Genomic DNA, 13,927 nt, shown 5'->3' with positions numbered 1-13,927 from the left:
AGCATTCTGGCAGAATGCACGAGTCACAACAACAGCAGGGACACAAAGTAATGCCCCATTTCCAGTAAGTACCAGCAATACAGAGACCTCAGGGCTTTGTAGTATTTCCTTTGGTCTATCTTTAACTATTAATCATAACCTTTATTTGTTAGGTAATCCTATAAACAAGTTCTCTTTAATGTTATCTTTTTTAATTACATCAGTTATAAATCCATTTTCAACCTCTTGGCGTCATTAGTGATGGACATCGCTACTGATTATGTAGAGGACACTGGACAAATCAAGTCAGGGAAGGTGACCTACTTGCATCACGCATCCTCGTGCCATTCCCCACGTCTCTGAAAAAAGCCTTGTACTACATCTCTGAACGACAAAGATTTGGGTTTTGCTGAACTGGATGAATGAATTCCAGCATCACTTCAGACAAATGAATACAATCTGAGTATCATGCTTTTGGTCCCTAACATTTTCTTTTGCGCTACCTGCTCTGGACATTCCTCTTCTGTGCCATGATTTTTATTCTGGAAATAAAAGCTAAATTTATTTCCCTTAAGCCAATAAAATGAAAACCGCAGGACATAACCTGCGAAATACTAAGATAACTACTGTGTAGGTCTATTTCGCATCTCTAAAATAATCTTACTTCATTCATCCTTTTACAAGCAATTTTATCCTTTGCCTTCCTGTAACTCCTTTGACTGCACACACATGGAAGGTTTTCTCCAGGTATGTGCGTTTTCATTAGTGGCACAAAACACCACAATTTTTCACCAGTGTTACATGTTCAGCATTTTTCCTTAAAATCAAGGTAGAACCAAGATACTGAATGAATATCTCGGCTTTCACTTACTTTCTGAGAAGGTACCTAAAGAACTTTGTGTGTTTAGAAATCGGAGAGTAATAATTTAATACACATCCATATTAGTCACTTCTAGACTTCAAGTGATTTTCATGCGATATTCACATGACCTATGATTTTTGAATTTGTGACTGTCTAATAAAATTTGGCTTTTCTGTTTGCATAGTTTTATGTATCCCATGGGCGTGGAGCTCTCACAGTGGATTCCGTGGTGCTCTCAGGCTGTGCTGTAACCTTGTCACAGTCGTAACTGAAATGGCAAGTCTGAAATGGCAGAATCAAAGCTCTTCTTTCTTACTTAGTTTTTGGACACCTTCTGACCACCTGCCGAGAAACTGAAAAACCACAAAGTGCTACTGACTCCATCTAGCTTCTGAAAGAAGCTTTCCATTATCTTTGCTAGAAGGCCTTTAATCTAGACTAACATGGAGTCTCTGTCTTTCAAACAACTGTTGCTGCTTCCTAATTGCAGTGAACAGTCCCTGTTAGAGATTTACATCCTATTTCAGAGCACTGAGCTTGAATGATACAGTCCTTCATTTTGCATATAATCTAACAGATGAAGGCATTAGTACAGTCCCTCCGTGACTCATTAAAACATTTTAGTCAAGTTTTAATGCATTTTTCATGCAAACAATGACTGCATGTTGCTCTCATAAAAAAATAACCAAACCAAACCAAAAAAAACCACATCAAAAAACCCAAAAAAAACCCAAACACAATTTTTTTTAAAATAGGCTCCAACTTCTTGAAAGAATATTGTACCCTCATTTAACTCAAGCGAAAACAGCTTTCTGGCCTATTCTTGCACTCACTAACACTACTGGGAATATTGCCATTGACTACAGTGAGAAAAAAGAATACCTAGTTTAATATATACTTCAGTTTAGAAAATACTAAGTCAACAATTTGCTTAACATGGTGCATATCTGTTCATTTATTTTTATACATAAAATACAAGGACCTGAACAGTATTAAAAAAATAAATCCTTGTTTAAGGATATTATTAACTTGGTGTTATTAATTTGGTAGTGTGCAAGCCACCCTTTTTAGAAGGATATGTTGCACTCATGGATGTCAGAATAGAAGTAGAATGACTAGATGGAAGCAAAGGAAAGTATTAATAGTCCCTGTCAGATCCATCATGAACCACAGGCAATTCTTGCCACCTCACATTTTTAACCATTCAACATCTATATTCTGTTGCCTCAGGCCATCAGAGACTGGAATGACAGTGTTCAACAACAAATTAACAACTTTCCCACAGGCTTAGCATTCCTGAGTTAGCAAATGTTACTTATCATGCAATCTAATGAAAACAGCTCTGTTACTACTAAGCAGTCATTCTACAATTAACTCACTTGTGTTTTCAGACAAGTTACATTGCAATCATATGAAGACTATACCGCAGAACCTTCTTGTCCATTTATCCTATTGATAACACATTATTAAGTGGAAACATTTTGCCCATATCCTGCCAAGCCAGTCCATGGACACCACAGAAGAAGTAGTAATTAATACTGCTAACGATTCTTCTTACTAGTCTTGTTCTCTCATTATAAAACCTCCTATCTTCTTGACCTTTCTGCATCAGAAGCCCCCAGGTGAAGAGGATGAGAATTCTATCAGAATTCCTTTTAAAGCAAAATTAATAGTTTTTACTGATTCAGTGTGCTTCCATTTTTGGTGCCCAGCTGGGAATATACTTAGTGGAAGAGATAAATATAATTTGCAGCAAGGGCTTAGCAAACGTCCTTTGCAACACAAGAACATAGACACTCAAGGTTACTCATCACTTCTGAAAATCTTGTCCCATCTAAGTGCAACAATTTCAGGGGCATGATTTTTAAACAGCTCCTGTTGCTCGAGACATTTTAAATCTATCTCTCTGTCTATATTATACATAAACAGTATCTATTTGGTGTATTTCCCAGTTATTCAAGAGATCGTGAGTAAAAATATCTAAGTGTTGAGCTTCTGCAACACATGCCATAATACACCCCCAGCTTTAAGCCTTGTTTATTTTTACAAGGCTTTGCTATTAAGGGATTTTATTTTGTTCCAGTGTGCTTTCTCCTCATATCAAATTCAGAACGGTCTTACCACTTATCTTTTCGTTTCTACATCACTGACAGTCTTTTAAACTCTGAACAACATTATCAGAGTAGTAATCAATGTTCTGCTGAAACTCCAGGGATTCAACAGATACTCTTATACCACATTACTCAGAAGCTCCTGCCCACAATTTGGAATGTCTGTATTTGAAGAAAGCACATATCATGTAAATCATGCCTGTGATTCGTCATTATATAGAGAAAAAAATTACTACCAATAATGAATCAGAAGGCAAAGCATCAAGAGAGCTGGGGAAAAAAAAAAAGAAAAAAAAAAAGACAACAAGAGAGACAGAGAGGAGAGGAGAGGAGAGGAGAGGAGAGGAGAGGAGAGGAGAGGAGAGGAGAGGAGAGGAGAGGAGAGGAGAGGAGAGGAGAGGAGAGGAGAGGAGAGGAGAGGAGAGGAGAGGAGAGGAGAGGAGAGGAGAGGAGAGGAGAGGAGAGGAGAGGAGAGGAGAGGAGAGGAGAGGAGAGGAGAGGAGAGGAGAGGAGAGGAGAGGAGAGGAGAGGAGAGGAGAGGAGAGGAGAGGAGAGGAGAGGAGAATATGATGGAAAAAATGAGACAGGACTAGAATTAAAGGCAATGATGTAGAAAAAATCCTGACAACTTTAATGGGTCGTCAAGGAAGATTGCCAAAAGCTCCAAAACAAATGAAACAAAAAAGCAGAGCCATATAAATATATACAGAAAGGAAAATGGAGCAGAGTATCTCATCTGTTTTTTCAGGATGCCAAAATCAAACTACTCTACCTAATAAACTAAAAATGGTGTTTATGAAATGCTCCTTTAGTTTCTCACATCTGCAGTCTGTATTGGTTCTAAAGATGAACCTGCATCAAAATTTCTCCAGTCTGTTCCTCCTGGAAAATTTTCTTAGCTTCCATGGTCTCTGATGCTAAGAAACCATAATAATGTTAGACTTTCCATCTTTCTTGGATACAATGAAGTTGATTAATTACTCCATTTAACTGCAATACATACAGTAAGTGTGTGTACATGTGAGCGCATGTGCATGTGTGGCTTATGCCCATGCTGGTGAGCAGAAGGAATGTTTTCTTAATATCATCAGTTGTAATCAATATATCTACAATACCAAAGAAGAACGTATCAGAAGTAAAAAGTGCAAATCATGTGTTGGGGACTCTGCTGTGGTCCTTGAACCCTGACCCACATCAGGATGATGCAGCACCATCAAAGGAATGTGGGATTGACTGGGTCTTCTCATACTTCATTACATCCTCAGGCGTATCAGAAGGAATACCCTTCTTTCTTTACCCAAGAGGAACGTGCTTATTTCTCTGATAATCACATCTGCTTTTATGTGCCTCTATGCTACAGAATAACCAACCAGGTAGATTTAAATTAGCAGATGATATTTGTAAGTAATGAAAAAACAATACAGGTTATTTTCCATTACCTTTATAAAGAAATTTAGCTTTAAAAGATGAGATCAGATAAAGTTTAAATAGGAATTAATATATGTACTACACAACTGAATCCATGCTAAAAATCTTTCAATATTAGCGTTGTATCTATGTATATTTGTACTCACACACAGACTGTACCATACTCAATATTGGAAAAAGTATTAGAAAAGCTCTTTTTCCACAGTAATTGTCACCCTTGAAAAGTGCTAAAAATACAGCCATAAAAAGCAATCTGTTTCTGTGAGTTCTGTGTTTCCTTTCCTCCCCCTTCCCTACTCTTTTTTTTAATTAAGGTCTTTTTATAGAAACTAGATTTTTTTTCTACGAGTTCATCTATTCCTACTGCTCCTTCCTTATCTTTGGTTGCAATCCCTGTTACATGGTATTTCTGCACCCATTAATTATACGGGGTAGAAGCAATAAAACTGAAGGTCCAGCAGGGGTTCTTCTTTCAAGCTAACACCCAGATGTTTCTTCCATAAACTTCCTCTTATACCTAACATTAACGAGTCTTTTTTATTTTAAAGTTAAGTGAATTAATGGCAATCATACAAATTATCTCATCATTTTAGTACATGGACAAAAAGAATGGAAAACTAATAACATGATGAAGAAAAGAAATTGTACCCCCTTGTTCTCCATTTTCTGTATTTTCCTTTGTTTCCATCTTTTACAACCCTCCCACAATTACTACCCCAAAATTTAGTGCTGTACCAATAAATCAGGTCAATATAGCACTAGTCAATATAATGAAGTAGATACTGCATGTGAGATCTACTATTTTGATGTTTGTGCCAGCAAAACTTTCTGATTTTTGTTTATATTCAAGCTCTGTAAAAAAATAAAAACACCAACCTATGTTAGACATTACTGACAACATGGTTTACGGTTTTTGTTGAGTTTTTTTTTAAACTGACTTTGAGACTTTTAACAGTTAAGGGCACCTGGGGCTGTAAACAAATTATACAAAGACCTCCAGATGATGACTATTACCAAATGAATGCTGATTAACTGTTTGTTTGTTTGTTTCTATTTTACATAAGTTTTTGCTTAGGAAAAAAGGAGGTTATATTCTTATTTAGGATCATTTTAATTTATTCAGTATGTCTAACCCCAATCCCATCATTTTATATTTACATTATTGGTCAATGATGATTGCTGCTTGTGCCCTGCATATTTATGTTTTAATTGGTATCTAAATTCTTAATTTGAAACATCCTACCTGATACAAATATTACTTAAGAAAGAGAGATTTCCACTGACTATTCAACTTTTATTCATTTCAAATTAAGCCTAGAGGGCTCAACACAATGTAAGAGCCATGCTCAAAATGCTTACTGAAGTCAACGTCTGTGTTTCTGAGACTGGACTTTCGCCAAAGGAGTTAAAATTGTTATTAGGAGAGGATTACGCATTCTTGAATGCTTTTCATTTTAATTTCTGTTTCATTTTTTCTTTCTTTTTGGAAATATCCTGTATAATATAAGGGCCAAACCCCAGCATTTCTATAGATGTAGACTCCATTAGGATTGCTAAAAATATCTAAAAGGGATATTACTATTCAGTCTGAAGGCAGATTCTCCTGTGCCATAGGAGCACTGAGAATGCACCAGAAAGCAGCCAGATTTTTTTCTACCAGGTTTTGTGTCTGCAGAAATGAGTCTTCAGGAGGGGTATAGTTAGTAACATGATCTCTACAGCTATCCATCTGACAAATAATGTGCAATTCCCTGTTCTCTTTGGGCTTCTTTAGGAGGCCCAAAAGCTCCTACAGCAGATCATGCTTTATTTTTTTGATAAAAACAAAAGCTCAAGCCTTAGCACTGAATGCTCCTGATGTAGAGGAAGACTTTAGAGATAGAGATGTCAAATATAAGAAAAATCACTTGTAATAAATAAGGCATATGAACAAATCATGATTAGATTAAATAGATCATCTGAGAGTCTCAAGCAGGGACTGTTTTTTATTACATAATTGTAATATTCCTAGAACATTAGAGCTAATTTTTGGTGCTATTAAATGCAAACATTAAGTAAATACCACCCAGGCTATTGCTACTAGGTTTTAGAAAAAGCAATGCCATTATGAATGGTACACATACACTCTATAGTACGTTCTTGCTTATTACTGCTATTAGAAATACAAATCAAAAAAGACTACAATAAACATGTTTTAAGCCAACACTTTTCTCTCCTGCCAACTGTTTAACAACTAGTTTGTGTTCAGTTTCACAGAAACGTACACATTTATAACTGTGCTATATATGCAAAGAAAAGCCACAAGCAAGTTGTTTAGCTGCTTTAATGGAAGTATTGTAATCAAGTGGCATTCAGGCATACACAATGCATATCTAATTCTGATTTCTGCTATCCTTCTCTAGGACTAGCACAGGAGACAGAAGTTTCTTATTAGTACAAGCTAGAATACAGAATGCAGTTTGTTATTATCAAGCTGCTACTGATAAATTAATTATTACTATGACAGTTAGAAGAAGGGTGTTGTTTGTATATTTTCCATAAAAACAAATTAGAAATTCTTTATATATGTGATCATTACTGGATGATTACTCTGGGTCAACAATTTATACTCTCTAAGCTGTTTGGGAACTGCTTCCTCTATATTGGGTATCTGAAGTGTGTTATTTTTGGTCAAGGTCACACAGCAGTTTTGCTGTTCCCTGATTTATTAAAGATTAATTCAAACAATAGGAAATGTTCTTAAAAATATTCCTCACTGATGCATTTAAACACTACCACAATAGCAGCAGGATTAGTCATCACCATGCTGGTCTCATATTTCTCAGGGAGAGGGTGAAGAAGGCAGAATGGGACACTGAGAGGACAGGCTTCAATTCGATAAAGCATCTAAATAAGTGTTTACATTTAAGCCTGCCATTAAGTGGAGTTATACTCACAGCAAATTTAAACTCAAATCACTGAAAGAAAAAAAAAAAGCTCTCAGTAAATACTAAAATACTAAAGCAAGAATTTTAAAAATCAAAAAGAAAAAATTTGAAAGAAAAAAAATTATACCTTATTGAAAAGTACCATAAAACTGAAGAAATAGGTGTGGAGGGGACCCCAACAGGTCAAAGAGATCTCTTGCCCACCCTCATTTATACAAGAGAATCAACCATATCTAAAACATCCTTGACAGATGTTTGCGCAGAACTACTCACAGGTCTCACTGCCACTGCTTCCCCAAACTGATTTTTGAATTGAGTCCTGTTATGAGCTCCAGAACCATTACAAGACGAGGAGTCACTCTCAGTTCCCTCTTTATTCAGTTCACGGTCCCTTCCAGAAGACCACACACAGAAGATAGAATCCTTCCCAATCACTTTAACCCCACATGATATGAGCTATGTTGGCACAAATTTTACCTGTGAAGTAAAAGTACAGGTAGTAACAGCTGCCCAAAAGCTCTCCAACCACACCTTTGTCAAATATGAAGAAATACAATTAGGTAGCCCTCGCAAAAGTACTGCATTGACAAAAACGAGCAGGAAGCCAGAACTCAAATTGCTGAGTAGCTCTCTAGAATGACTGCAACTACAAAAGCTGTGCAGGTGACTGAAATGGCCACAGAGTCCTGTTATCATTAACATAAATAAACACTAATGGGCAAGAAATGACAATGGCAAAATATTTCCAGAAAGCAAGTTGGTTAATATTGACTGTGAGTGAAAAGCTTTGAGCTATAATTAATCTCTTTTCAAAAGTGCAGATGTTGCAGTGTTTTGAAAAAACTAATCATTAATACCACCTGCAGATGCAGGAACTGAGTTACAGAGTGAAATAAGTTGTCTGCAGTCATTTAGCAAGTTCATTTTGGAAGGCAAATATACTCTAGCTGTTCATCTCCTGAATATGCTAGCCTGAACATCGGGCAGAGATTTTGCAGGTTCCTATTCACTCTCAGTAATTTGGGTTCCTTTTTCAATTTCAGTGTATTACCCCTAATTCTGCACCAGTTTATAGTCAGTAAAATAGCCAGGTACTAATCATATGGTATGGACTGAAAAACCAAAAAGAATCTGGTTCGTTATGCTCAGATTTGGTATTGATGTTAATCACTATCATCAGCTGTGATACCTCTGCTAAATTAATATGAAAATGGCACACAAATAAATGGCAGTTAGAATCTGCTGAATTGCCACTACAATAATGTAAGAAAATATGACATCATTTTCTTTGTTATCAAATAAGTATTTTCCAGTGTAATCAAGTGATCACTTGATTATAAAAATCTAGTTAAGATCAGAAACACAACTGTGATATCTGCACTAAGAGAAATACTGCAAAAGGAAAAGCTGCTGACTGTTAAACTTCTCCAGTATTAGGTTTTCTTTATACCCAATAATATGTGAAGTATGAAGCATAAACACTTTTCTAAATAAAAAAAGTAAAGAACAGTTGCCATGGAGACATCATGAGTTGCCTTGGGGCTTGAGGAAACACAATTAGCCTACAGGATGGCTTTCAAACACTTTAATTTGAACCTTTTGGAGTTTCAGTAATGTAGTGATCTGCTGAAATAATTATTTGTGCTCTCTGTATTTTTTCAGCCAATATATATTACCGAGTGTTCAAAAGTAATGATTATGGAGGAATGCCTTTCATTCTGATATTTTAAATTGAATTTATAGATGGGAAACCTTCAGTTTTGACTTTTTAACACTAGATTAAAAAATAGAACTAGTTAGCACAGAAATCATCTTTTTTCTCTTCAAACCCTTCTGATTTTGCAACCATGTAAATTATTTTTTCTTTGACATAGATTGCTCCTAGCAAAAAAAAAAAAAAAAAAGTGTTCCACACTGACTCAAATACTACCTGAAAAATTGCTGCTTGCTAATTTTCAGTCTGTGAATCACAACCCTTGTTCAACAGGATGCAACAAAGGGCAACAGAAAAACATGAGTTCTGTGAAAGTGTCTGTAAATTCCATGTTCTAAAGACTTTGTTCTTTGGAAATGTTTGCAACTTTTACATTTATAAAACTTAGTAACTTTGTTTTTTAAAAAATAGAGATTGGACTAGATGATCTCGAGAGGTCCTTTCCAACCTCAACGACTCTGTGATTCTGACACATGCAAGGTAAATAATCTAGTTGGGATTTCTGACACCATGTCGCCTTCACCTAAATTCAGCAAGTACACAAGCACGTGTACATATAAAAGGAAGTGAATAATAGAGAGTTTAAACCAGTACTCACTAACAAGTGGTATTGTCAGACTAACCTTGAAAGTTCGGGATGTGCTTTTCTCAGATCTTCTGACACCTGCAAATCTATCTGTGAAGACATTTACTCACCTACTAAAATTCCGTGCATTCAACATTCAAACATAATTCTCCCATCTATCATCTTGTTTATGCCATATCTCCTGTTAAATTCTTGTCCCTTACTCCGGCCACTCTAAGGTGTGTAAAAGGACTATAATTCTCAAAGCTCAGCATCTGGCTGTAGAGGACTATTACAGCAGAATTGCTGAGAATATTTCTGAGGGTGCACAAGAGGACAGTCACTTTGCAGGGCCTTCACATATGAAGGTGCTGTAGAATAACAGTAGGATGAAGATGCTATAGAGATAACAGTACTAGTTCTAGGACTGCTGAAGAGAGTTACCTTAACTTGTATAACAAACCGAGCCAATGTCCTAAGCTCACCAGGACATTGTACATGGAGACCAATGGACGAAAACTGTCAGGTATCTCATTATTTGAAACTGACTGAGTCATGGAGAGGCAATTTCTAGTTTATGAGGCTTTGGAGGATACAACCGGGCTCATCAAGGTTGTTCTGGTTATGGGCTGGCAATGAAAAGCTGTCCCTGGTCACATTTCCTCACAGCTCTGCCAAGGCCCAAGTCATTCATAATTTACTGCTTTAGAAGAAAGGGATTTTGTAAGCACAGGTCCTTCAGTATGCATAGCATTAGTAAAGCTCAATAGGAGCAGCTTTGTAGAGCAAAGGCTCCTGCTGAGGTCCCGACACCTACACTGTTTGACAGTCATTTGAGTTCTGTTCTTCATAATATGTTTTATACATACATGCATGGTTTAAATTCCCTTTGCACCTATATAATACCAGCGTGTAAAAAGTAACATAGCACATTCTTGTCGTAAGGTGCTATAAAGTGTAGAACTATGTTCAAATGTATTCCTAGCTATCTTCCATTTTTGCAGAGGAGACCATTAGATGATTTAGGCGGCAACCTAAAAAAACCCAATCAAACCAGCAACTAATTTAAAAAGTCTGATCAATGAAATTATCTGTAAAAAATGTTAGCTACAAGAGAAAGGTACATTTGGCAAAGCATTAATAGGTATTGTGAAAGCAGCAATATACTGAATATCAGTGAAAGACATGGATGGTACACATTAACAGAAGTCAAAGCAGACAAATATAAACAGCAGTAATACTCCCGTGCAGAAAGACCAATAGACTTAAACATCCTGCTCTTTTATTTTATTAGGCACTACGTTCATTTAAAGCACCTTATAAACAACCTTCTTTAGGATAATTTTCTCATTTTTACAGAAAGCCACTAGAAAAACACACATTTAAAGTGATTGAAAAATGGTATTCATTTAAATAAGATAATTATCTCAGACTACCTCTGTATTTTCATTATAGGAAAGCAAGCAGGTGCAGAACACTAAGATCTTAGGTGAATCTCACATGATTTTAAATTACATTTTTTAATATGGTAACTCTGCCTCCACTGTTACCATACAGGGGCTCTCTGCATGCTGATTTCAGCCTTCCACAGATGATGCCTATGAACTTAGCCCTTGCTAAATGTCCAGCATCAAATAGCAGATGTTCATATCCACACTGAGGTCATGGCAAGATCATATTCTCCCACAAGCATCCTTGGTAGTGAAAAGTAAGGAATCAGAAAGGACCACCATAAATGGATTTGAATTAAGACATTTACTGCTTTTATTTAAACTTTCAGTGAAGAAAACAGTATTTTTTCCCAGCTCTCATTAGAAAAGAGTAATCAACGATCTGTGGAGAAGAGTGTGTTTCCGGCAGATAAACACTGTTTTTGATTTGACAGAGTTTCTTCATGATTATACAGACTGAACCTGAATTCTGTAGCCTTCAGCATATCTATGCATCTTTCCTTCATTAAGGGGTGCATGGAAGTAATGCTAATAACTTTTTAACCTGCATCTCTGTGTTGAGGTGCAGATCTAATGACACATTATTATTAGCAAGGTCTTTTGGAAAGAATATATTCTTCCAAACAGAAACCTCAAGAGAATAATCACTCAGGTTAAAAGCTGTTATGTGCTTTTAACACTTCAGATGAAATGAGTTATTCCTGGCTGTTAGATCTACCTAAAATCTTTGTATTTTTAATAATTTACACCTTCCTTTAATCATCTGAACCTATTTCTCAAAGGAAGCCAATTAGCCTCAACATATCTTCACATATCATTTAATATAAATAAAAGAAGATCCATAGAGTATTATCATAGGACTGCCCTGACTATGACAAAGCAGTCTGCTATGATTTTAACATGCCAGGACTACTTGGACAGGAACAAGCTGGCAGCATACACTAATATAAGTATTTGTCTTAGGGCAGCACTGCCATCAGCTTCAGTTTCTTTTGAAAATTGTGGTTCAATATTCTTTCAAAAATTCTGTTCTATCAGCAGGAAATGCTAATGGAACAAATGAAGGTTAAAGCCTCAAAATACACTTAAACCCAAGAAATTGTCTATATATGAACTACAAAAAAAATATAAAATTTGATGGGAACTGGTGCATTTATTGAAACAAGCACATATGATGAATCTTTATGACTCAGGAGTCCAATGGTATCTCCAGCTCTTTTATACTCACCAGGTTGTGCATCTACTTACCAGAAACCTGAAAATGGCACAAACCAATGGATACATACTAACATTTCTTCAGTTTCATTTATTTTTACATTTTGAGACAGGTGAAACTTGAGAAAAGACTTTAGAACATAACAAGCCGTGGTTTTAAGTGACAGTCTTAAGAATTAGAAATAAAATCATGTTCTTTTGCAAAGGATACCCATTGTTTAACTGCCACCAACAGAAGTTTAAAACCAGAGAAACCTGAACTAGGGCACCAGCTATGCCACTATCCTAATTTGGCTAACAATGACCCTCAGATAAGTACAAACAAAAAATGCATGAAACTAAATCTTTAAAATAAGATTATTAATTATATGATGATGTAAGTAATAGCTAAAAACATTAAAAATTCTTATATAGCCTGATCACTTCCCAACAGGCCTGAACTTAAATCATGCAAAGCTGATTGCTAGACTTGGTGACAGTTAATGTAGAAGATGAGAGGCTTGCTCAAGAAATTGCTCCATAACATGTAGATGGGGAGCTCTGTACATTAATTCTTCATCAGTAGACTCCTCAAAAAATTTTTTCTCCTTATTTCTGCTGAAGTCAAGTTTCCTGATGATTCATTGACAATGCTCCCTGGATGAAACATGGGAATTTGCATGCTCTGTGGGAATTTACCACATCAGTTAGAAAATCCTGTTCTGAAAGCTTTAATCTTTCTCCTTGAATGACAGTCGTACTTCTAAACTATCATCTAGAAAACAGCTTACTGGTATTCACACTTCTTCTCTTTAGGGCTGTCATAACACACTGCCGGATGAGAAGGGCTTGCATATCCCTCTTCTGAATGCTTCAATACATACTTACTGTCTCTTCATAAAACAATGTATTTGCAACAGATTTAGTTGTTCCAACTCCATCACAGGTTATTTTCTGAAGAAAACATACACCATCACATAGCGAGCTATCTTCAAAAGAACCCATCAGTGTTTGCCAGAGACTCTAGTGCTTTGCCATGCACAAATTACTTCTGTGAAAACTAAAGTGAAGTAAATTTGGAAATGATTGTGACTCTACACTCAAAACATTGATAGGTCTCTTGTGAAACAACTGTGATCATCTCTAGCCTCTCTTTCTTTTTTTTTTGGCTTGTTTTTTTTCTTTGGTTGGGGTTTTGCTAAATATGACAGTAGGGCAGCTACTTCATGGGAAACTACATTACAACAACACAAGAGGTGAATTTACTGTTTGAGCCTTGTGGATTTGACTGTGAAACTCAGAAATTATACTAATAGCCACGTGGTAAAATCCTCTTGAAGCACACTAGAAGTATACGTGAAAAGTCAGAAAAATTCACAACAGGATAGAAATTCTGTGGTGTTGGGTTTCTTTCCTGAAATTGTAGTGGTAATTATTAGAACTATTCTGAAAGTGAATCCAGTATTATAAACAGTGAATAGAGTCATCTCAGCCATTACCTCTAAGATTAATTAGTTAGCTCAGATCTTTTTGACAATACTGCTTTACAAAAAAGCATTACAGTTATAGTGTATATTTTTATATATTTTACTGAAATATTCTGCTTTGAATAAGATGTATTGGAGAAAGTTGCAGTTTAAGCTACCTCATTTCTTTTATGTGATGTCAAGGTACTTTACTTCAATAATATACTGTC

Source organism: Strix aluco, chromosome 16, assembly GCF_031877795.1.
Source record: "Strix aluco isolate bStrAlu1 chromosome 16, bStrAlu1.hap1, whole genome shotgun sequence".
Classification (NCBI taxonomy): domain Eukaryota; kingdom Metazoa; phylum Chordata; class Aves; order Strigiformes; family Strigidae; genus Strix; species Strix aluco.
Note: the sequence above shows the minus strand (reverse complement) of the source record.